The sequence below is a fragment of the Balaenoptera physalus genome, assembly GCF_965194825.1.
Source record: "Balaenoptera physalus genome assembly, chromosome: 17".
In the NCBI taxonomy this organism is placed as follows: domain Eukaryota; kingdom Metazoa; phylum Chordata; class Mammalia; order Artiodactyla; family Balaenopteridae; genus Balaenoptera; species Balaenoptera physalus.
The window spans coordinates 31008790-31033536 of record NC_138895.1 but is presented as its reverse complement, the minus strand read 5'-3'; the positions used below and the strand labels follow the sequence as shown (position 1 = coordinate 31033536).

At 33.6% G+C, this 24747-nt stretch overlaps 1 long non-coding RNA gene across 1 annotated transcript in view; it reads right to left on the bottom strand.

Moving 5' to 3' along the window:
- The window catches only part of LOC309647023, a 48255-nt gene extending 28403 nt beyond the window's left edge, over positions 1-19852 (bottom strand). The window contains exon 1 of the long non-coding RNA XR_014255737.1: positions 9-19852. This is a non-coding gene — a long non-coding RNA (uncharacterized lncRNA). The remainder of the gene's footprint in view (positions 1-8) is intronic.
- Between the last annotated feature and the right edge of the window lie 4895 nt (positions 19853-24747).

Here is a 24747-nt window from a genome sequence, read left to right as displayed (position 1 = left end):
GCTGTTACCCATGTATGAAGAAAATCAAAACTTCTCGTTAATGATGTATAATTACTTTGATGGAGGGCTGAGTTTAGAGTAAAATGTTTACTTTCATAAACTCCTGCTCTAGTCATGCAGTGGCGTTGTTCATCCCTACTCCACCCTGGCTAAGGATCTATTATATCATCAGCATCTAAGAATCCAGCCTCAGTGGAGGTACCGACATAACTGTCTAAACAGGGCACAAGCCAAAGTTGAAGTTATCTTTGAAAACACTCAATGTTATAGGTAAAAGAATAAGCCGAATTTATGATATATTTATGTCAGTGATTCTATGAAGGCCCAATCATAGTGTTAACCTAGCAAATTCCTTTGATGGAATGTTTATGAGTATTTTTAAACTTAAGCATTGATTAAATAAAACTTTCTCTCCTCTGGAAATACAGATAAATTTTCTTCAGAAAAAATAAATATATAAAAGAGGTTTTGCTTTAAAATAAACCTTAAGTTTGAACAGTTTGAATAAGGATCATTTCTATTTAACATTTTTAATGAAATTAATAGACAGTTAATCCATCTTTCATAAAGTATATTTTTAAGTCTAAAAAATTGTCTCCAGTTTTCAATCTAGCATTTCACGTAAGTCAATACAAAGTCAACGTTTTGAAGTTAGATGAAAATGAAGCTGTATAAAAATAAAGACAGGCATCCAAGAATTGATGTAAAGTGTATTAGAATAAATGTTTTTTATCTGTTCAGAGAACCCCAAGGTAATGGCTTACTCCCCAACCTGATCTTAATATTTCGGTCAAAGAACTATTTTGGCTGAACCACAGGCCCTTATCTCAGCTTTCCAGACGGGCCCTATAGGTGCTTCTTTGACCTTAGAAAGGATAATTGCTTAACACTTGAGGGAGGATGGCGCATGTGGCAACAAGAAGCTGAAAAGAATAATTTAAGAAGGAATAATAGGATCTGGATTTTAATAATTCATAAGATTTCTTAACAGGCAAGATTCTAATTACATCTTTATCAGCTGTCCCTTTCAAATTCGAGCACCTCACAACAATAAATAGCCTAACATTTTTAATGCCAACATACCATGGACACATTATTGAATGTATTTCATGCTCTTCATGCTAAAATTATGTGAGCCAAAATGGATCCTCAGATGTTACGGGATAACATTAAGAAAGAAGCTTTTTTGGCAGTGAGTTTTTAATAAAAGCAAATGATTGAATTAGATTTTCATGTCTATTCTATTAGATATTAAAAAAGACCTACAAAGCAAAATTAAACAATTATGCTATGAACTAGATCATCCACAAACTATGCTCCCCAAAAATCTGCATTGTAAACATATTTAGTCAAAAAATCTTCTTCCATTTTGATTGTTACTCTGGAAATACACATTATATTTGAAGTATATGTATGAGATTTACTCCATTTTCTTTTATCCATACCTTGGAGAAAGACCTGAGATATTATAACTGCTAACACCTCAAATTATGCATTGGTATGTTAGAGTTGGGTCTATATTTTATTCACCTCTCCAATTTTATGGGATATGGTATATATACTCAATCAATATATTTTACTGGATAACTAGAACTGAAATCCTTGTCCCAAAACAAACTTCCAAAATTATCCTAGATTATTTATTCCTCATTATGCTAAAACACTTGGAATGAAATCAATCTACTGATTGCCCGGTCTGCATAATACCAAATTGATATAAATGCTGCTATATAAATGCCATCAAAGTAACTAATTATTTTGGCTTCACTAGATGCTTTGGGGAAAGATTCTGAAATTAGACCTTTTTTCTTTCAAGGTTGTGTGTATATGAGCATTGGGTTATTTGTGGTGTAACCAAACAATCATGAATAAATGTCTCAGTACTGTTTCTTTTCCTTTTACTTGGTGTACTCTTAGCCCTTTTAATTTGATTTCATGTAAGTCATCAAACAGGGCTTGTTGGTATGCATAAGAAATTGTATATTTTAGGAAAATTTTGGCTAGAAGAGATAAAAAACTCAGTTCAAATTTTCTTGAACAATATCATCATCATCATTACTCATCTCACTGAAGAAGAAAGCCAGAATTAAGGCAGGCTGTTGCCATGGTCTAATCTGAAATTTATTAATATCATTGAGAATCCAGATGTTTTTCCTCCTCTCTCTACTCTGTCACCCTTAATGTGTTAAATACTTGCCCTTCAATATTCCTTCTTCTAAGAGTTATAAAGTAGCTACAGCAGTTCTAGATATCACTTCCCAGGACAGCAATCTCCAGAAGAAGAAGACAGTTTTTCTTTCAGTTTTTTTTGAAGATAAAGAAGTGTACCTACAAAGACCCCAAGAAAAATTCTCCTCCTGTCTCTTTGGCCACAACTGGAGTCCACACCCAATTCTAAACAAGTCATAGGTAAAGGGAAATGGAACTGGCATGAGTGGCCTAGATGGATTAAGATCTCTCCTGTGTATTTGGGAGCTGCCAATCCCCATGAAACCACGGCTCCATGATGAGCGGATGGTAATAGGAAGCAGAAATGAGAAATGATTCATAGGCAAAATATGATGTTAATAAAAAGATGTAGATACTTTCAACTCTTTTTAATAAAGAGCTTCTTCAACTAACTCATTTACTTAGATTTATTTTGAGGTCATTCCTACATCTACATCCTGTGAGACATAAGTTTTGAAAAATTTAATTATAAATAATGGTAATCTCTATTTGAAAGTACTACAGTTACAGATATATTAATGTTTTGTCATCTTTCAAGCATTTGGTTAAAATTTTGCATTTGTCTTAAGAATTTACTTTGGACCTATCTAAATCTTGAAATTCCATCTCCCTTCAGTTACTTTTATTACTCACTTAATATTATCTAAAAACATTTATATAGTGACTTCAATCTACACTCCTCTAGAAGACTGATATATTATTAACTGAACAAAGATGTTTCATTATTACAAGTAAACACACGATTGGTTTTTAAAATGTCAGGAAAATGGGTAGGAAGTTATTAATTTTAATAATGCTTTTATTTTTCAAACACAGTGTCTGTTATAATGCAAAATAATTGAACAAACTCTGAGATAATAGCTTGTACTTAGCTTACTTTTTTCATGATCAAGTGTGTTTATGTTTGTAATTTCATGTGATACTTATATATTTCAAGTTTGCATCATTGTAATTTATCCACCTTTCTTTGTTTTCCACAAAAGGCAATAAATAGATAACTGAGCCATTTAGAGAACTACGTAGCTAAAGCAAAGATAGTCCCTTGTTGATAGAGTTCTGCTCCCTCAAAAGACCTCAGAACACAATCAAACAAATCAAAACCAAGGGGTAAATAAAAGTATAAAAATGTAACTTATTATACACCATTAGTGATAATAGTAGTATATTATTACTTAGTTTGGGTTCTGGGATTTCTATTACGGCAAATAGAAATATTTCCTTAAGGCAATGTCCAGTTCACTCAGTTAACAACATTTGAAATTCTATACACATTTATATTGCCACTCTTGAAATGTTAACGCAGGAGAAAAGTAAAGCAGTTTCTTATGAATTATAGTAATGAAACAACCTTTTCCAGTATAGGCAGACTAAAAGGAAAACAGAAGAAGAAAAAAACACAAATAATTATTAAAAGTAGGATTTTATTTGATATTTATATATTAAAAAAAAATCTAAAATGTTACAAAGAAGAGATTTTGTTCATTATTGCTCAAACAATTGCCTAGACTATTTATACTAAGTGAAGAGCTAGAGGAAAAATTATGCTTTATATGTAATCTTGTGGCTTTGTCTCACTAACTGGGCTCAGAATTCTTTATGTTCAGCCCATACAGAGACAGATTCCCAGAGGACTTTTGCTGCATTAGCAGTAGTCCTGCCACTGGTACTAACAAAGTAATGATGTGGGAGATACGGAGGTGACCCAAACACTCACCAGATTTTCTGGTGCTTCTCTATGTCCTACATTCAAAGGAAAGAGCATTTTGGAGCAGAGCTATTTTCAGTATTGCCTACTGCAATCACTATTGCTATTTAGTGTCATTGGAGGAGAGCTGGTGTAAGACTCAGAAGTTGAAATGAAAGTAATTACTTCCCTGAAAAATTGTGTACTTTTGCCCTCAAAGGAAGATATCTACCCCACCCGTCTTTCTGTTGGAAGGCTTATATTTCAAGGCCATTTCTTTTTCATTCATTTGTTAATAATGAGTACTTGAAATGAGATTTTAAAATATGGCAATAAAACAATTTTTTTTTTTCCTTTCAGATTTCTCACCCGTGCTGACTGATTCACAGAGACTGACTCTTGATGGAAGCCCTGTTTTCTGTTTGGGTTCTGCATTCTTTCTCCTTTCCTGAAAGCTCCTCTATGGATGATTTTCCTTTGCCTTTTTACTTCCCTGTCTCATGTTGGTAGATATGAGATACCAGAAAAATAGAAACTTGGGAAAAAGTATCAGAATATTGACTCATTGTAATTGCAGAAAATCTTAAGAAAGAAAAAAAAATAAGTGCATTTGAAAATCTGAAGTTTCTTACAATAAATGGGCTTATTGTTTCTATACTTGGATTGGATTTTTAGAAGCACAGAAGGCAAAATATTTACAAAAGATGTTGACATAGTCACAAAAGAATAAAAACAATAATAAAAATCTATTTTAAAAATAAGAATAAAAGAATAAAAATAAAGTGGATTAAATGCAAATCCACATCAAAACATTCCAAATGACCAAGAGAATCAAAATACATTTTGGAGGTAATTGAAGTCTGCGATGTTTTGTCAATTATCTTGACACTGATATATAAAAACATGATTCTAGATTATTTGAAAAATTTACTTTGTTCTCCAGTTTTCTTTGAAGTTATGATTATAGATGAAATTGATGCATGGAGCAAGTGCTCTATCCATTTTAATGAAAGTAAAATTATTATATTCATGTATAAAATAGCCGCATATCACCAAAACAGGACTCAAAGGGAGAAAAGGAGTTAAACTGCAACCTTGGCATGAAAAGGGGCACTGTTATAGTGTTATGGTTCTTCCATTTCTATTCTTCCACCTTCTACTTATTTCCATCCACACTTCCACCTTCCAATGCATTGGATAAATGAAAAAACCTGTGGGTGGAAATAGAAGCAAAATATTTACAATCATTTAGAATGAAATGGATTAAAAAATACCCCTGGCATTTCGAAACTTTTTCTCTTGCTTTTCTACCCCCAAGCAGAAAATGTGAGTTCTCTTTGAGAATAAAGAAAATATTGTTCCCTTACTTTCAATATTATCCATAATTTGAATAAATTTTCTTTATATATTGACAGATATTTGCTGTGTGGAGAAAATGATCAGTACCTATTAGTTGAGCTAGTGAAATTGATATCTCAAACCCTCAGTAAAGTTGCTTAAATATTTCCCTAATTTTCCTTCAAATTTTAGTATTTGAGGGAGTCCCATAAATACCACTTCTATTTCCTGCCTGAGTTCTGAATCAAATATGAGACAATACAAGATAGTCATTAGATAAAAAAGACAAATATTTCCCTTGCTTCTTATTAAGACTGGGTAACAGGGCACAGCTAAGTGTGACAGCTAGACCAGGTTTACTAACACTTTGTGCCCCACTGTTGACCTTGGAATTACCTACCTGAAAAGGAGTTTGAGTTGTTGGAACATTATCTAGTCTTTATTTTTCACTGGTTGATGTGGACAAGGAATGAGGGATCAGTCTCCTAAGGCTTAAGTCATTAGGTAGATTTATTTCATCCAAATGAGAAAAATGGATCAATGGTGGTTGCTTAATCCATCTATTTTTGGGGAGATGGAGCAGGAGTGTTCAGAGAACACTGTACATCATGAAAACTGGAGAGAGGAGTGCTAAACCAATTTCTAGTAACCTTCTTGAGATATTACAAGAAAACAAGTTCCACTCCAAGCTGGCATGTTTAAAAGCAGAGAGACAAGAGGAAAATAAGCATATAAGTTTTTAAGGGACATGTCTGCCTAGGGCAAGTAATGTGCAACTATTAAGGGCTGTGCACTTTACTTAGCTGCAGAAGATAGATTCTTTACCAGATCCTAAAATTAATGAGTAAGATAGGAAATAGTAGGATCTTGGATTAGGAAAGGAGACTACAGAAACTCCTACATAAATCGGGAATCAATTTCCACTCCAAAGTGCTTTCTGCTATGACTACACCACACCTGGGAGGGGATGAAGTGGCAAATAGTTTTAATGCATATTTTTCATTTTCTTTACTTTATATGTCAAGTGTTTTCAGGATTTCTATATTTGTATTATAGCTCACTAGTTGCAGTATGTATAAGAAGCAGGATCTGGAATTGCCCAAGATTGAATAGTATAAAATAAAATAAAATAAAACAAAACAAAATAAAATTAATGTCAGAAAATCTGGGCTATTAGATCACTGATCCGCAAGTATTTAAGCTTGGAATGAGTTTGGGGTGTCTCTTTTTGGAAGAGTGATACACACTGCATCAAGTTGGGTGAGAATATTTTTGGAAATGTTGTAGAAGAGTTTGTACCAGTTTGTGTGTAAGTGTGTGTTTGCTGGGAAGTCAAGCAATGGACTAGAGTAGACTCTTATTTACATTTGTTTGCCGTCCACCTCATCTTCTAAAACAGTACAACCCCTCTTCAGTAAATTGTGCTTTCCCTCACTCTATCCTCATGGTCCTTTTGCCACTTCCGTCACAGAGGGTTGGTTTTGAAATGGTGACTTGAACCAAAGTGGTCTATTGAGAATACTCTCTAATCTCCAAGCTTTAGTTAATGAATCCCTTAGCCAATCCTTGCAAAATCTGCTTTGACCTCAAAACTCTTTAAAGTTTGATTTTAATCTAGACTGTAGTTTAATTTTAATGTATTTTGTTATTGCAGAATAATTTAGTATAATAAAAAACACTTCGTATACATAAACACTATGTATTTACCGAAAACATTGATTTGAAGACTTGCTTTGGCCAGTATTTTTCATTCTTTTATTGTGGCTAAATAAAGAAAACTATGTGACAAGAAAATCGATCTTAAATTACAACAGACATCTAAACATTTTATATGTCAATAATTCATTAATATAGTATGAAAGCTCTCCCAAAATTGACAAAATTGAAATTATCTAAAGTACGATGATAGGTTAGATATTTTAGGTAGTGTACAACAAGAACAATTTTAAGATGAGGCTAGAAAGCAAAATAACCCATCTGTTTCTACGTAAAGAACAATTTTTTAAAAAAAAACAGTAAATGTACTTTAAAAATAAAGAAAATTTTCGATCATTATAAACAAACTGGCTACTAAAGAATATGTATTAAACTAAATTCAGAGTGCTATTATTATTTTTATTTAGTGCAGAAATGGAACAAGAGCATAAATTGGAAAACAATGAGTTTTTGGTATGTTTTTATTTTGATAAAGGGCTTGAATATAATTATCAGCATATTACCAAGTTGTATTAAAAAAACACTCCAAAATTTGGAAAAATATTGAAGATGCTGCAAAATCTTCATTAAAATAAAAAATATGAATAGTTCAATGCAAAGATATTGATATTTTATAATGACCAATACAGTTTGATGAAGACTGAATGTTTATTGAGATGAAAAGTAGGAAGAAAAATTCCCAATTAAAGTAAATATTTAAATATGGCATTAAATAAGTAAAGGCTTTTTCCTTGAAATAAACAGAATGAAAATAATTTTCCATATGTTCACTGCTTTATATATATATATATCTTAGATTTTCTGGCAGTGTAAACAGCTCTAGGATCTTGTTGCCTAAACTATAAGAACATTGGCATTTATAAACTTTATATTATTTGGCATTCATAATGAACTGAACTTAAATTAAAACCAATTATTTTAAAGTTCAAAAATTAGAATATACATTCTAATAGAATTTATAACTAACACATTGTTTTACTAAATACATTATTATATTTTACTCTTTTTAATGCTTTACATATCTTGTTTTAAATAATCTTAAAGTCAGTTCTACAAAGTAGGAACTATCATTATCCTTATTTTAGAGATAAAGAAACTGAGTTACTTAGGGTAATGAACTTGCTGAGGTCACAGATGAAATGGTGGTGCAACACCAAACCACCCATTCTGCTAAAGGAACTCCAGCATTCTACTAAATAAAATTGTTTGCAGAAGATAATTACCTGATATGGGTTTAAGGAAAATCACCTACCATTTCCAGATAACACTTTATCAGTAAAGTAAGGATTTTCAACTAGATAACCTCTAGATCAGTTCCTAGTAATCTCCAGTTTCTCCAGCTTGCAGTCTGAAGATCTAGTAATCTCCAGTTTTCAGCTTGTGCACCATGTTAAATGTCTGATCCTTCAGTCTGAGCAGTGATTCTAGTGGTGAAGAGAAATTTCCAACTGTTATTCCTACTGGTGCCTCCTACACTAACGCCCCAGCTTCTAGTGAACTCTTATCTCGTACTGTGACAGGTGGTATAAACAACTGATGCAAAACAACAGCAATAACACAATTCATTTTGGATTATTAAATACAAATTATTAGAAATTAATCAGTATAGGGAATAAACCCCATTTCAAATGGGGTTGTATAAAAAATCTAATTCCGATATCATAGAAACACATCAAAATCCATCTTTGTTTGAATGGAAAAATCATTCCAGAATTAGATATATTCCAGATATATCTATATGTCTATCATATATAAATATATCAGCAGCTTAGGACACAAAGGAAGGAAAAAATAATCAGTTTGAAGGAGGGACTACACAAAGATCCAATAAGGTCATCCATATGGAAAATGACTTTCAACTTCTCTTCTCTTCCCATTAATTCTGTACCTTTGTGCCATAACCTACTTCTAGATCTCAGTACTCCATCCTGTCCTTACCCTATGGTAGAATTCCTGCTCCTAGAAAGTGAAATATTAAGCTCCTTATTATGTTAGAAAATTTAGTCAAAAACAAACCACAAGGTAAGCAATAATGCAAAGCATTATTAAAGACAGAGAGAAAAGAGAGATAGAGGGAGAAAGTTAGAATTCATACAATTCAATCCTTCCAAATTAAAATATTTAAACAATTAAATTCAATCTTGAGATATACCCCAAGCAAGAATAATAAGAAAATACAAACTTTACTTAAAAATTTGCAACCGTCAAGACTGAAGAGCCTAGAATTTTAATCCAATAATATGATTGACTAATTAAATGTTAACTCAGTTACTGTAAGCTCAGCTTAACTTTAAATTAATAACAGTTGTTAACCTTTATGACTTTAGTGCTTGTTCTCTCAAGACCTAATAAGAGTATATTAAATTAATAGAAACTTTACTAGGAAATAAATAATATAAGGGAAAGAAGCTGTAAGTCATTTTTATTTAAAAATCAGGACCTCAGACCTTGCATTTAAATAAGTCTAAATCTTAATATATGTTTTCAGTTGACAAATCTTAATTACTAAGACCCCGCATTATTAGAATGTGTCCCTTATATTTAACTAAACTTTATAAAAATAATTTATGGTGGGATAAAACAAGCTATATTATTTTATGCTTGCTATGGGAGGCTGGGAGTTTCTTTTTACGGGAAAAGAGCATGCATTTTCCTTTATAAATAAATATCCATGCTAGTTAGCAACACTGAAGTATCCTAGAGCATTGGCCATGTGGTAGAGCTGTTGCTGAATATTTGAGGGTTAGTATCTAAGATTACACCTGAAGCTGAGGGACCAGCAGGACAGGTAGTTTGCTCCCTCTGACGGCCTATTTCCTTCTCATTGGAAGAGGGAGAAAGGCAAAGGTTGTTCACAATGGTGGGGAAGCCAGAGCCTCTATCTTGAGACCCACTGGATACCTTCTGGCAATTCAGTTATTCCTATCCTGGATCCAAAAAGGGCAGACCAGTTAGATCCCTCGCTGCTGGCAGTAGTGTAGTGCTTTTCAGGAGTCGTGTGCCTAAGAACCAGTTGGGAAGCTGGTTAAAATTCAGTTCCTTATGTTCTGAATAGGAAGCCTAAGGTCAACTCAGGTACCTTTTTTTCTTTTAAACAGTACTCCTGGTGATTCTTATACTTGTCCAATGTTTGATAAACTAATCTAACTCATGTCTTAAACCTCTTCAAATAATAATGCTATTGGGGATATATTGTTTAAGGGTACAAACTTAAAACTAGTTGATAAATAAGTCCTGGAGGGTTAGTGCAGAGCATAGTGATTATAGTCAACAATACAGTACCCTTGATCCTTTGTTATCAGCAGCCTCCACATCCAAGGATTTGACTAACTGCAGATTGTAAACCTTAATTAAGAAATAATAATCCAGAAAGTTTCAAAAAGCAAAACTTGAATTTTCCGGATGCTGGCAACTATTTACATAGCATTTACATTGTATTTACAACTATTTTCATGGTGTTTACATTGCTTTAGGTATTGTAAGTAAACTAAACTAGAGGTGATTTAAAGTATATGGGAGAATGAGAGTAGGTTAGAAGCAAATGCTACACCATTTTATATAAGAGTCTTGAGCATCCTCGGATTTTGCTATCCAAGGGCGTCTGGGAAACAATCTCCCTCCGATAATGGGGGACAACAGTATTACAAACAACAAAGTTGCTAAGAGACTAGATCTTAGTTGTTCCCCCTTCAAAAAAATTAATATGGTTAGTTTTTCTTTTAATTGTATATTTGTCTTAAATGTCATAACATGGCTATTTAATTTTAGATACCTAAATTACCAGTGGGCAGATGTACTGTTCATAAGACCAAAGCAATTATCAAAATAAGTGGTAGAAAAAGAACTTTTAGAATTTAAAGTACCTTGTTGATGATTTGCTTAGAATACAAATAGCAAAGCATTCTTAATGATTAACTGGTGACTGGGTGGTCATTATTACAGAGCAGTTCTGAGTTGAAAAATCTTATAAATGAGCAAATCAAAGGACGAATGTGTACTTCCTCCTATACTTCCAAATTTAAAACAAAACAGCTTTCATTAATTAAATGATACTAACCATTCACTAATTTTTGTGTTAATATTAATCAAAATAAATACAAATTAGTAGGATATGCAATAGATCTTAATTTTAGTCTATTGAAGACTTTTGTTTTCTGTAGCTATTTTAATCAGATTTCGCTGCCACAATCAAAGCACAATTTGCTTATTTTCATGTAGTAACTTTTCCTGCCCTGAGTAATTAAGATAACGTTGTAGCTCCAAAGGAAAGTGATCAAAGGATATACCTTGTTTAGTATCTTCAGTCTAAAACATAGCATGATAGACCAAAAATTTATTCTATTTTTATTATCAGTTTCTTCTCTCTACTTTCATTTTCTGGTGTGGTTGAAGGGAAGGGAGTTGGTGAGAACAAGATTACTTTTAAAGAAATATGAAAGGTGATATCAGATATTAAGGTGGGCATGCTCATGAGAGCTGTAGGAAGCCAGAAGGCTCGAAAAAATGTTGTACCAGAGATTAATAAATTTTAGGACTGGATGAAACCATAAAAATATAACTGAATTCTCTCCTTTTACAAAAGAGAGAGAACTCCACTCCCCACTCCCTCAAAAATAAGCTTGCAACTAGCCCAATATCACATTTTGTGATGTTTTCTTCAGCATCTTTTACTAATTTCCTATCTTCCATTAGCTCTTTTTTAAATTCAACAATTGGCCTAAAATAATTCTCTCTTCATTGATCTCTTATAATTTATGAGGAGGGCAAGATCAAAGAAACATTTCTGCACACAGTGGTTGTGGTCAAAATCAAATAGGTCTAATGGAAAACTACTCTTTAGGAATTAAATTGCTTCAGGATTTCAATAAGGCATCTTTCTATATGGGTTAATAATTTAAAAAACATGCCAATGTTACATTGAATCAGTCCAGAGCATTTTTGGTATATAGACAGGTCCAAAGGATGGAAACTCTATTATTTGCCAGAGATTGGCAGGAATAAGTTAAATACACCTTGGGAAAAATTGCACAGTAAATATTTGTGGGAAAAGAGAAAGAGAAAGAGAAAGAGAAAGAGAAAGAGATTGATTCAGACTTGAGACAGAGACATAGATATGGATAGTGAGAGGGAATAGAAATATTTAAATATAATCTGATGCTTAAACTCAGAGGTGAAAAAATACACTTGGTAAGCAGCCAGATTCCCCCACCTTGAACTGTAAACATTTACAATACACTAGAGATTAAGAAGTTCCTATAAATATTATGTCAGCATTTCTCTCTCATTGTCTTTATTAGAAATGGACCTACCACTGTGTGAAGACATCTGGAGTACTCCCAGCGCATGCTTTTGTAACCCTTATGGCATTTAACAGCTGTCAATGGGGGAGGCACATTGCAAACATCCTGGTTGGAAACTTGGAATTAGACTTGGCCTCTATAGTGAAGGAATTAGAAGCCCATTGTGGGCTGATTGCCATGAAGACTGTTTTGTGAGAATTTCTGGACCTCTTTAGTGCAACTCTATAACAATCATCTGGTTTTGTGAAAAAATCTGTTTTCAGTGGGTATCTGTAATGGAAAAATTTAGATTAGAATATTCACAACTTCAAACGTTCCCTTACGGTACTTTTGTCCTGTGGTGATACTGTGTAAACTCATGGTTTATGTTTGTTGATACTCCAAGTAGGTGTGGGGTGGTCATGAATTTCTGAGGCAGGGTTAATATTTAGGATTTCCATAACCTGATTAAACTGTGGATGGATGGTTGATTTTAAACACAAACAAAAAGTAGACTTTTCAGGAAAATGCATGTTTTGAAGGAGAACAAGCAAGCAAACAAACAAGAGCCTTGCAATTTTGGTATTTCATGATGCATTTGAAAATAAATCTACTTCAATAAGAAATTCTAAAGTAGCTAGAAAAATAAACAAATAGTTGATGAATCTAAACAAATGGTGTGAGAAACATAGCTTAAGAACCTAGTTTATCCTTAAATGTCCTTGTTTTGCTATCCTATTCCTGCGCTAAAGTTGTTTTTGTGGTGTATGATTTCAGGATGTTTTCATTACATTGCACATCTTGATAAATATTAGATGTGGTTTACAGCATGCCTTGGTGCATGCTGATCGCTGGGGTCACACAGCCTCAGTCTCTTCAAGAGTGAAAAGTCTCTTATTGTCACCACATATCACCCAAATTCCCAGCACTGAATGAAATGCTACAATTTGCTTTTCCCCTCAGGATTTACTAACACTCTCTGCAAAGTGCTGTAAATCTTATTAATTTGCTCTGTTTTGGGTAAAATTATAGATATTCAGACCTTGAACTTTGTATTTTCTTCAGTCTCATAACTATTTTTTGGCTCATAAATGCAGAGATGATTTAAAGTAAACATTGCAACTTTTTACTGCTAGGTTTATAAATGTGTACTACAAAAATAAAATTTAAAAATCTATAGTCTTCTAATTTCTTATCCCCTCTTCTACCAAAAAAAATTCCTAAAATTACAAACATACACACACTCAGCATACATTATATATATACTCAGTCCTCTATATTATGCTAATAAAAGAGAGAAGCCAAATGAAGTCTTCTGTGATTAGGTATAAGGTTAAAAGAAGTCTCATTCATTTCCTTGACATATGCAACATAACTGAAGAAAGAAGACTCAAGAACTCGATGGATTGGTATATATTTAACCATGCAAAACTGAAACAATTTTCTTGTAATTTGAATAGGCCCACAAATGAAATTAAAATCTGTTGATTATAATTCAACCTAGTCCTAACACTTAAGTAGGTGCTTACTTAAAGGTCAATGAGAATTATACATACATTTCTAAGACAAATAAAAAGTAACCATGGCTACCAGAATATTTCTAGTGAGCACATGTGAAAACACTTATTGGAAAGAGAGGAGAAGCAAGTGGAAATATATCATTTGATGCAATGTACCAAACTTTTTCCAGGGAAGGGTCCTTACTTAACAATTAGATTCAAAAAATGTACAATCCTAACCTGAGTATGAGCATGGTAGAATTGTGTTGACCTGCCAGATGTTTCCACATCTATGATACATCTGTTTATACAGAACTATAGAAGGGGATGCAAAGAATAAGACTCCAGTAAAGTGTAAATTTTTTTATAGATGTATGCTCTGTCATATCCCAATTTGTTTAAAATCCCTAATTCAATGTTCCTGTAATGAAGGATTTACTTTAAAGACATAACAGTGCTCCATTTTTTAAAATCAAAATTAGGTCATGTTTTACAAACTTAGTAATAAGTAGATTATTTTTTAAGATATATACATCAGTGAATTGAGTGAAACAAAGGCTGCTAGAACTCTGGATGTTAATTTTTCTCCTGGTTTGCTAGTTACATACAGTCACATGTAATTGTATATATTATAACATCATAGGATGAGGTGGATATCATATTAAGGAATAGAGCAGTGAAGGCTTACACTGGAAATCTCTGTGAATATCCACTTCTGCAAAACTCCTTCCTTTCTCCTTTGAAAATTGCTGTAATTCCTCTTTCTGGTAAAATGCAAAAAATAAAAATAAAAACAGGACAGAGAGAGAGAGAAAAGAAAGAAAAGAAACATACACTTAACAGCGCTTATTATCAGCCATGAACTCATTTATTCCACAAAAATATCCAACTCAATGTTCAAACTCCAAATAAATAGCTTATAAATCTCAAGAGTATGAATCTGAGTCTTATATTCATCCAACATTTATTCAGGTATTATTGATCACTTATTAATCAACAGGTGTTGTGTTAAGGCTCTAGAGTCTAGGTACACAAAATTTAATAAAATGAGATCCTATTTGAATCCTTACTTTGGTTCCTTCTTGAAACGTGCTCTAAACTTGTGTCACATGCATCTTTCAATCAATTATTATTTTCTTTTCTAGATATCCCATGAAAATTATGATCAAAATTAACACTTTAGTCAATTAGTTAGCACATTGGTTCATGTTTAGAATGTTCTACTGTTACTGAACACTAGTTCGTGTGCCTAAAATCTATATGAAGGCAGCCACAGTCAGACACTTCTCTCCCTTTTTAAGACAAAAACTTCTTTTGCATTTTTCTCCAACTTGTGACTTATACAGTAGCAATCCTGTGAACCTGATAGTGAATTCTTGTAATGACCTAGGAAATCTTGCTTCCAGACTCATGGCTATGTGCCCAATTTCAAATTACTGTTTTCATAATAGCTCTTGGGAATAACTTCTTTTAAAACTTTAATAATTGTTACTTAGATTGTTTCAACCCTTCTTTCTCATTATTTCTTTAGTTCGTTTCCAGACAGTTCAGGAAATTCAATATTCTTTGAATCCTCCTATTTCTGTGAATTTAAATGTTTATTTTCCCTTAACCTGTTTACAAAGGCTATCTGTGTTTATTCCATTAATTCTTCTTTATGTCACTCAATTTATCTGTTTGCTACATTCTTCAACAGAGAAGAACAAACCTGACTCCATATTGGATCTATTCCTTTAACTCTAATCTTTGTGCTCTGTTTCTTGTGCTTAGTCATGCTTGCTCCGCACCATTGTAAAAGAATGTGACCTATAGACTGAAATATGTGTAATAGCCCTTTCTCAATGCTCTACCTCTCAGGTTTGACCGTTAAATGTATAACCCTTTTCCATTCAGAACAGAGAATAACATTTGTCTTGTTGGAAGTTTACAGGAACATTATGATCAGACCTACGCGGACAGCTGCAGGCACAAAGAATTCTGTCACGAAGAAGTTTGTGACAACCAGCTACACCCTCTTGCCTTTTAGTAATAAAGAAACCTGTATTCTAACTTGGGTAAGATGGTTCTTTGGGACACTAGTCCACCATCTTCTTGGGCTACTGGCTTTCCAAATAAAGTTGCTATTCCTGGCCCCAACACCTCATTCTTGATTTACTGTTCTGTGGTGAGCAGTAAGAGCTTGGACTCTGTAACAGTTCTTAATTATACCATTTTGGTTAATTTCCTTTCCCTGTCATCTCTTCTAATCATTAATTATTTTACTACAGCCAGTGGAGAGGGTTGGACAAAGATATGAAAGCATAAAATATATATAAAGTTTAAAAAGTAAAAATGACCTTTAGTGGCTAGAGTACAAGGCACATGTAGAATAGTTGTAGAAGATGTATCTTGATTCCAGAAAGTTGTATGGGGTTTAATGTAAACAATCTTGAACTTTGTACTTGGAATTAAATACATTAAAGGAAAAAGAAAGCCAAAGTCTTTAAAATGGTTAAATGATATTATATATTTAAAAAAAAAAACACATAATTCTGGCTACCAGGAAATAAATGATAAATAACTATCTATCTCTTAGAAATACTCCAAGTGAGTTGAAAAGTCACAATGAATTAAGAGAAAGGAAAGAGACTCAAATTAATCTTGGAAAAACTAAATGATTGTTGAGGGGTAATATTTTTATATGTGTAATAATTTGTTCTGGTGTATGTTTTAGACTCAGAGAAATTCTGACTCCCTTTTAGAAAAACTGGGAAAAACTTGCCAAATAAATAAATTAAGTATACTGTAAGAAACTGAGGCAACAAGTCCACTTTGTTTGAGGAACTAAAAATTAAATATTTTAAAATATGGAGAAGTTCTATTTTTATGAGTTATATGGTTGGAGAATTACATTTTGGCAATGTGTGAGTAGAAGGTTAGTCAATGTTCTTATGGATCTTACAGTCCAGTGAGGAAGAATATATTAAAAATACATAATAAAAAATAATCATGAAGAACCTAGTGGCAAGACGGGAATAAAGACACAGACCTACTAGAGAATGGACTTGAGGATATGGGAAGGGGGAAGGGTAAGCTGGGGCAAAGTGAGAGAGTGGCATGGACATATATACACTACCAAACGTAAAATAGATATAGCTAGTGGGAAGCAACCGCATAGCACAGGGAGATCAGCTCTGTGCTTTGTGACCACCTAGAGGGGTGGGATAGGGAGAGTGGGAGGGAGGGAGATGCAAGAGGGAAGAGATATGGGAACATATGTATATGTATACCTGATTCACTTTGTTATAAAGCAGAAACTAACACACCATTGTAAAGCAATTATACTCCAATAAAGATGTTAAAAAAATAATAATAATCTCACATATGTGGAATCTAAAAAAATAATACAAATGAATCTATATTGGAAACAGAAACAGATGTAAATGTAAAAATGAGATATAAAAGGTACAAGCAAAGGGTAGATTATATACTGGAGACAAAACTTAAGATATGTTTGGAAACATAGTGATAAAACAACTGCTGGAAGATAGTTCTCCATAGGTATTTCTTCCCATCTCCCGAGCTTTTGAGTTGCTTCTGAGTCACAGAACAGGCAGTTTTTTAAAGAATGTGTTTTATAGTGAATGGCTATGGGAGATAGAGGTAGTGTCTCCCAGTGCGGCAAAGGCAGATATGTTTGCTTTCCAGAATAATAAAGATATTGTCTCCCTCTGAGGCAAAGCGGAGCAAGTTTGCTAGCACGTCTGTCACAGATTAGAATTTTCTAAGCTCAGGGTCTCTCAGCTGTGACATGGCCTACTGAGTGTATACACCTACCTGGGAAGCTCTACATTGTTCCTATGGGACTGATACAAACATGAAGTTCATTCTGCCTACTATGCCTTGAATAATAAAGTCCTGTGTCTTTGACCCTGTAGTCTTGCGTCTTCTTTCGGCATCCATGAAACTCTAGAAGACTAACTTGTTAGCCTACAAGAAAGGTAAAATCTCAAGATACTTGACAGTTCTTAACAACACCTATTATGCTTAAAATACTAATATAAAGAAGACACAGGAACTGTAATTAGTTAAAATTTCCTCAGTGGTTACTAAGTAGCTGTTTTCAGATTTTCTCAACTGCTACTGGTAAAAAAAACTGTTTCACTCATACATAGCAGGCATGATAGCATGAAAATTACTTTTGTAAGAAATTTCCAAAAATTGTAGATAAGATCTAAAAGACAGATAAAATGTTTAAATATTCATATGCATTTTCTAATATTGGCAGCCTCATGATACCAAAATATGTAAAACAGATCTCAATTAGAAGTTATAAACTAATACTACAAATGAAAATATATTAAATTAAATTTAACTGAATATTAAGATAATAATCTACCATGGCCAAACATAATTTGTCCCCAAATCAACTCAGTGGAGATTTGAATTAATCAATCTAGTAACAAAACATATCACAGCAGCTGGTCAAATGAAGCAAGCCTACAATGATCATAACATTGAATATATGACAAAACCTTTAGAAAAATTAAAAAAAATAAGAATGAGAAAATTACCTCACCACAAAAGTGAATGTTTATTTCAAACAAATAATAGTGAACTTCTACCTCTGAGTTTTTTAATATATATTTAACCAAGATTCTATTGGAACAAAAGTGTTCCATGTTAAAATATTATACGATTTAGAAATGCATTTTATGTATTCTCTTCTGAGATAAAAGCTGAAATCCAAATTATATTAGAGCAGAGTTATAACATGTTATCAGTTTGGAATATTTTATAAAAGAGAAAGGAAATAAGAAATGGTCAAAATGTCTCTCTTTGTCTCCTTTTACTTCACGTCTCTGCCAAAATGATAAGATTTCCCTCTGGCTGGGTGCTTGTCCAGAAGTGATAGTTATTTTCCTTTATATACTTTTATTTAAACTTTCATATTTGGTCAAAAAAATAAGTATGACTAGATAAGAGAACAGCTTGTGCTTAGTATAGGACAAACGACTAGGAGTGAATTGTGCTGAGAAAGGCCTTCTCCTTGTTTTCCCTGAGACATATCTGTACTAGGGTAAGGAAATTATAAAATGACCATTTAAAAGTTTTGGATGATGTTGTCTAAAGTTAATTCTACTTATCAGATGTGAAGTTTAGCTACAAGAAATCAAAACATTTTGTGTAATCCTAAATATAACAGATTTCCTGACATCTTGTGAATCTTGTCCTAATACACATAAGAGGACTGCAGTACATTTCAATGAGCTCTTTTAGTACAATCCAAAAGGAATGTCATCAATCACTTGCATAAGTAATTCAAAAAAATTTTTATCAGTGTCACTGTTCATTAATACGTTCTTTAACTTTGATTTAAGCTGTGTCTTCAAAATCCAGCACCCTGAGGTTGATGGTAGATAAGAAATGGATGAGTGTTCACATGATTTGAAACCCCTGTGTCTTTCATGGTACATGTCTTAAAGCTGTTCTAGAAGAATGTAACACACATCCTCTCCTGAGGAAGGTATCGTCACCTAGTTATCCATTAATTCTAAAATTATTCATACATGTCAATATCTAGTAAAAATATTCAAAAACACACAAAAAAATGTAATAACTTATAACTAGGAGAAACCAGAAACAACATAAACAGACTTGCAAGGACATCATATATTGGAATCAGGCATAGACTATAAAATAACTTCATTTTACACGTTTAAAGATACAGAAAATACATATTAAAATACCAATAGCAAATAGGAACTACAAAGAGTGGAACAGGAAAAATGATAAAGAATGAGATATAACTTCTAAAATAAAAAAATAAATAAATAAACAACAGTAAAAACTCAGTGGGTATTAAAAATCTTCCAACAAACAAAACCCCAGGACCAGATGGCTTCACAGGTGAATTCTATCAAACATTTAGAGAAGAGCTAACACCCATCCTTCTCAAACTCTTCTAAAATATAGCAGAAGGAGGAACACTCCCAAACGCATTCTACGAGGCCACCATCACCCTGATACCAAAACCAGACAAAGATGTCACAAAGAAAGAAAACTACAGACCAGTATCACTGATGAACATAGATGCAAAAATCCTCAACAGAATACTAGCAAACAGAATCCAACAGCATATTAAAAGGATCATATACCACAATCAAGTGGGGTTTATGCCAGGAATGCAAGGATTCTTCAATATACACAAATGAATCAATGTGATACACCATATTAACAAATTGAAGGATAAAAACCATATGATAGGGCTTCCCTGTTGGCGCAGTGGTTAGGGATCCGCCTGCCAATGCAGGAGACATGGGGTCGATCCCTGGTCCAGGAAGATCACACATGCGGTGGAGCAACTAGGCCCATGCGCCACAACTGCTGAGCCTGCACCCTAGGGCCCACGAGCCACAACTGGTGAGCTCGTGTGCTGCAACTGCTGAGGCCTGAGTGCCTAGAGCCCGTGCTCTGCAAGGAGAGGCCACCGCAGTGAGAGGCCCATTCACTTCAGCGAAGAGTGGCCCCCACGTGCCATCGCAGGAGAAAGCCCGTGCACAGCAACGAAGACCCAATGCAGCCAAAAATAAATAAATTAAATAAATAAATTAAAAAAACAAAAAACATATGATCATCTCAATAGATGCAGAAAAAAACTTTTGACAAAATTCAACACCCATTTATGATAGAAACCCTCCAGAAAGTAGGCATAGAGGGAACTTATCTCAACATAATAAAGGCCATATATGACAAACCCACAGCCAACATTGTTCTCAATGGTGAAACACTGAAACCATTTCCACTAAGATCAGAAACAAGACAAGGTTGCCCACTCTCACCACTATCATTCAACACAGTTTTGGAAGTTTTAGCCACAGCAATCAGAGAAGAAAAAGAAATAAAAGGAATCCAAATCGCAAAAGAAGAAGTAAAGCTGTCACTGTTTGCAGATGACATGATACTATACATGGTGAATCCTAAAGACAATACCAGAAAACTACTAGAGCTAATCATTGAATGTGGTAAAGGAGCAGGATACAAAATTAATGCACAGAAATCTCTTGCATTCCTATACATTAATTATGAAAAATCTGAAAAAGAAATTAAAGAAACACTCCCATTTACCACTGCAACAAAAAGAATAAAACACCTAGGAATAAACCTACCTAAGGAGACAAAAGACCTGCATGCAGAAAACTATAAGACACTGAAGAAAGAAATTAAAGATGATACAAACAGATGGAGAGATATACCATGTTCTTGGATTGAAAGAATCAACATTGTGAAAATGATTCTATTACCCAAAGCAATCTACATATTCAATGCAGTCCCTATCAAGCTACCACTGGCATTTTTCACAGAACTAGAACAAAACATTTCACAATTTGTATGGAAATGCAAAAGACCACGAATAGCCAAAGCAATCTTGAGAAAGAAAAACAGAGCTGGAGGAATCAGGCTCCCTGACTTCAGACTATACTATAAAGCTACAGTAATCAAGACAGTATGGTACTGGCACAAAAACAGAAATATAGTTCAAGGGAAAAGGGTAGAAAGCCCAGAGATAAACCCATGCACATATGGTCACCTTATCTTTGATAAAGGAGGCAAGAATATACAATGGAGAAAAGACAGCCTCTTCAATAAGTGGTGCTGGGAAAACTGGACAGCTACAGTAAAAGAATGAAATTAGAACACTCCCTAACACCATACACAAAAATAAAGTCAAAATGTATTAAAGACCTAAATGTAAGGTCAGACACTATAAAACTCTTAAAGGAAAACCTAGACAGACACTCTATGACATAAGTCACAGCAAGATCCTTTTGACCCACCTCCTAGAGAAATGGAAATAAAAACAAGAAGAAATGGGACCTAATGAAACTTAAAAGCTTTTGCACAGCAAAGGAAACCATAAACAAGACGAAAAGACACCCTCATTAAGGGAGAAGATATTTGCCAACAAAGCAACTGACAAAGGATTAATCTCCAAAACTTACAAACAGCTCACGCAGCTCAATATCAAAAAAACAAACAACCCAATCCAAAAATGGGCAGAAGACCTAAAGAAACATTTCTCCAAAGAAGATATGCAGATTGCTAACAAACACATGAAAAGATGCTCAACATCACTAATCATTAGAGAAATGCAAATCAAAACTACAATGAGATATCACCTCACACCAGTCAGAATGGCCATCATCAAAAAATCTACGAACAATAAATGCTGGAGAGGATGTGGAGAAAAGGCAACCCTCTTGCACTGTTGGTGGGAATGTAAATTGATACAGCCACTATTGAGAACAGTATGGAAGTTCCTTAAAAAAACTAAAAATAGAACTACCATACGACCCAGCAATCCCACTACTGGGCATATACCCTGAGAAAACCATAATTCAAAAAGAGTCATGCACCACAATGTTCATTGCAGCTCTATTTACAATAGCCAGGACATGGAAGCAACCTAAGTGTCCATTGACAGATGCATGGATAAAGAAGTTGTGGCACATATATACAATGGAATATTATTCAGCCATAAACAAATCAAAATTGAGTTATTTGTAATGAGGTGGATGGACCTAGAGTCTGTCATACAGAGTGAAGTAAGTCAGAAAGAGAAAAACTAATATCATTTGCTAACACATATATATTGAATCTAATAAAGAAAAAAAATGGTTATGAAGAATCTAGGGGCAGGACAGGAATAAAACACAGATGTAGAGAATGGATTTGAGGACACAGGGAGGGGGAAGGGTAAGCTGAGATGAAGTGAGAGAATGGCATGGACTAATATATACTACCAAATGTAAAATATATAGCTAGTGGGAAGCAGCCGCATAGCACAGGGAGATAAGCTCAGTGCTTTGTGACCACCTAGAGGGGTGGGGTAGGGAGGGTGGGAGGGAGATGCAAGCGAGAAGAGATATGGGGATATATGTATATGTATAGCTGATTCACTTTATTATAAATCAGAAACTAACAGACCATTGTAAAACAGTTATACTCCAATAAAGATGTTTAAAAAAAAATCAGTGGGCAGGCTTAAAGGCAGATAAGAAACAGCTAAATTAATAAATTTTTGAATTAGAAAATAAATTGAAATTAATAATCCACAATTCAACATGAGGATAAATGGACAATGCAAGATATATATTAGACAAAGTAGATGGAGTAAAAAGGACTAATGTGTCCTTAATTGAAGTTCCAGAGGAAGGAGGAGATTAATGGTTCAGAAGAAATATTTGAAGCGATAGAGGCTGAATATTTTCCACACTTGATGAAAGACCTTATTTCACAAATTTAAGAAGTCCACAAAATCTAGCTCAAATATACAAGGAGAAGTCCAAACCTAAACATTTCATAGTGAAACTTTGTACAGGAAAAGGAAAAAAAAAAAAAAAAGAAAGAAAAGAAAATCTCTGAAGCACTCTGACAAAAAAGATAAATTCCCTTCAAATGAGTTGCAGTAGAGTGACAGCTGATTTTCTACCTGTGGGAAGGGTAGGGTTGCTTCTGATAGCTGAGAAGAAGAATTTATTCCATGCCTCTCTCCTAGTTTCTGGTGGTTTACTGGCAATCTTTGCTGACCCTTGGCTTGTGGATGCATCACCTGAGTCTCTGCCTTCTTCTGCACATGGCATTTTTCCTGTTCATGTGTGTCTGTCTCCAAATTTCTCCTTTTCCAAGGGCACCATTGGGTTAGTGACCTACCATAATGCCACATAATAAGGGGCATTACGACAAAATTTTTTCTATCTCAGCAATTCAAAAGGTATAAAGATTAGAAAATTAAAATATCAAGAAATAGATGTTTTATATATATATATTTCAAAATAATTTACAGATTGGCCTATATATAAAGAGCAAAGCAATAAAACTTTAGAATGTATTATAGAGAAACATTTGTATGATTTCAGAGTAGGGAAGATTTCATAAACATGGTGTAAGGAGTACTAAACAAAAAGAAAAATACCGATACATTAAAATTTCTTTATAAGTTTTCATAAAGAGTAAAAACACAAATCATACAGTGGAAAAATATATTGGTAACACATTTTACCAAAAAGAGACGTATTCAAATATGTAAAATATCCTACTAAAGGAAAAACACCCAAAGGGGGGAAAAAAGACAAATACTAGAGAGGACTGAAACAGATATTCTGAAAACAAATAAGCATTTAAACATATGTATTTAATCTTTTCTACATATATTCAAAAGTGAAAGGACAATGAAATGCAGAGTAATGAAAGAAGTTATGGAAAATAATGACTACTGTATTTCCCTTGTAAAACCACCAGAAATAAAACCTTATCTAGAAGACTAACAAAACTAGCTTTTGTTCTCTTATTGTACAACTTACTGAACTTATGGTATAAGAGCTTGCTATAATCTTATGGAGAAGAGATGCAATGTGATTGGAGTAATGTTAAGTGGTGACATTATAACTGGCACTGTCTCCTATATTCCTCTTGAAATAACTTTATTATCAATGGTTCCTTTTCAAATGCACTGTCTTTTTATACTTTATAAGATTTTTCAGCTGTTTGTGTATCTATTAAACAATGTTTGTATTCTTTAGTAGCCTCTTCATCTTTCATAATCATTGAGAACAATTTAATATAACATCATTTATTTGTCAATATGCATTCTGATGTTCTTATTATGGTACTAAAAGTATTGCTGCACTTAGTAACCATTTTATATATAGAAATGTTGCTGTGAACTAATGTTTTTGCCTCCCCAAAATTTATTTATTGAAGCTTTAACTCCCAATATGATGGTATTTAGAGGTGGGGCATTTGAGAATTCATTAGGTTTAGAGGAGGTGGGTCCCCATTATAGGTTCTGTGTTCATAAGAAGAAGAAGAGACTGGAGTTTGCACTCTCTCCACCTTTTGAGGATACACTGAGAAGGTGATAGTCTGCCTGCCAGGAGAGCCCTCATCAAAAATCCAATCTGCTGGCACCTTGATTTTGGACTTCTCAGCCTCCAGAACTGTCAGAAAATAATGTGTGTAG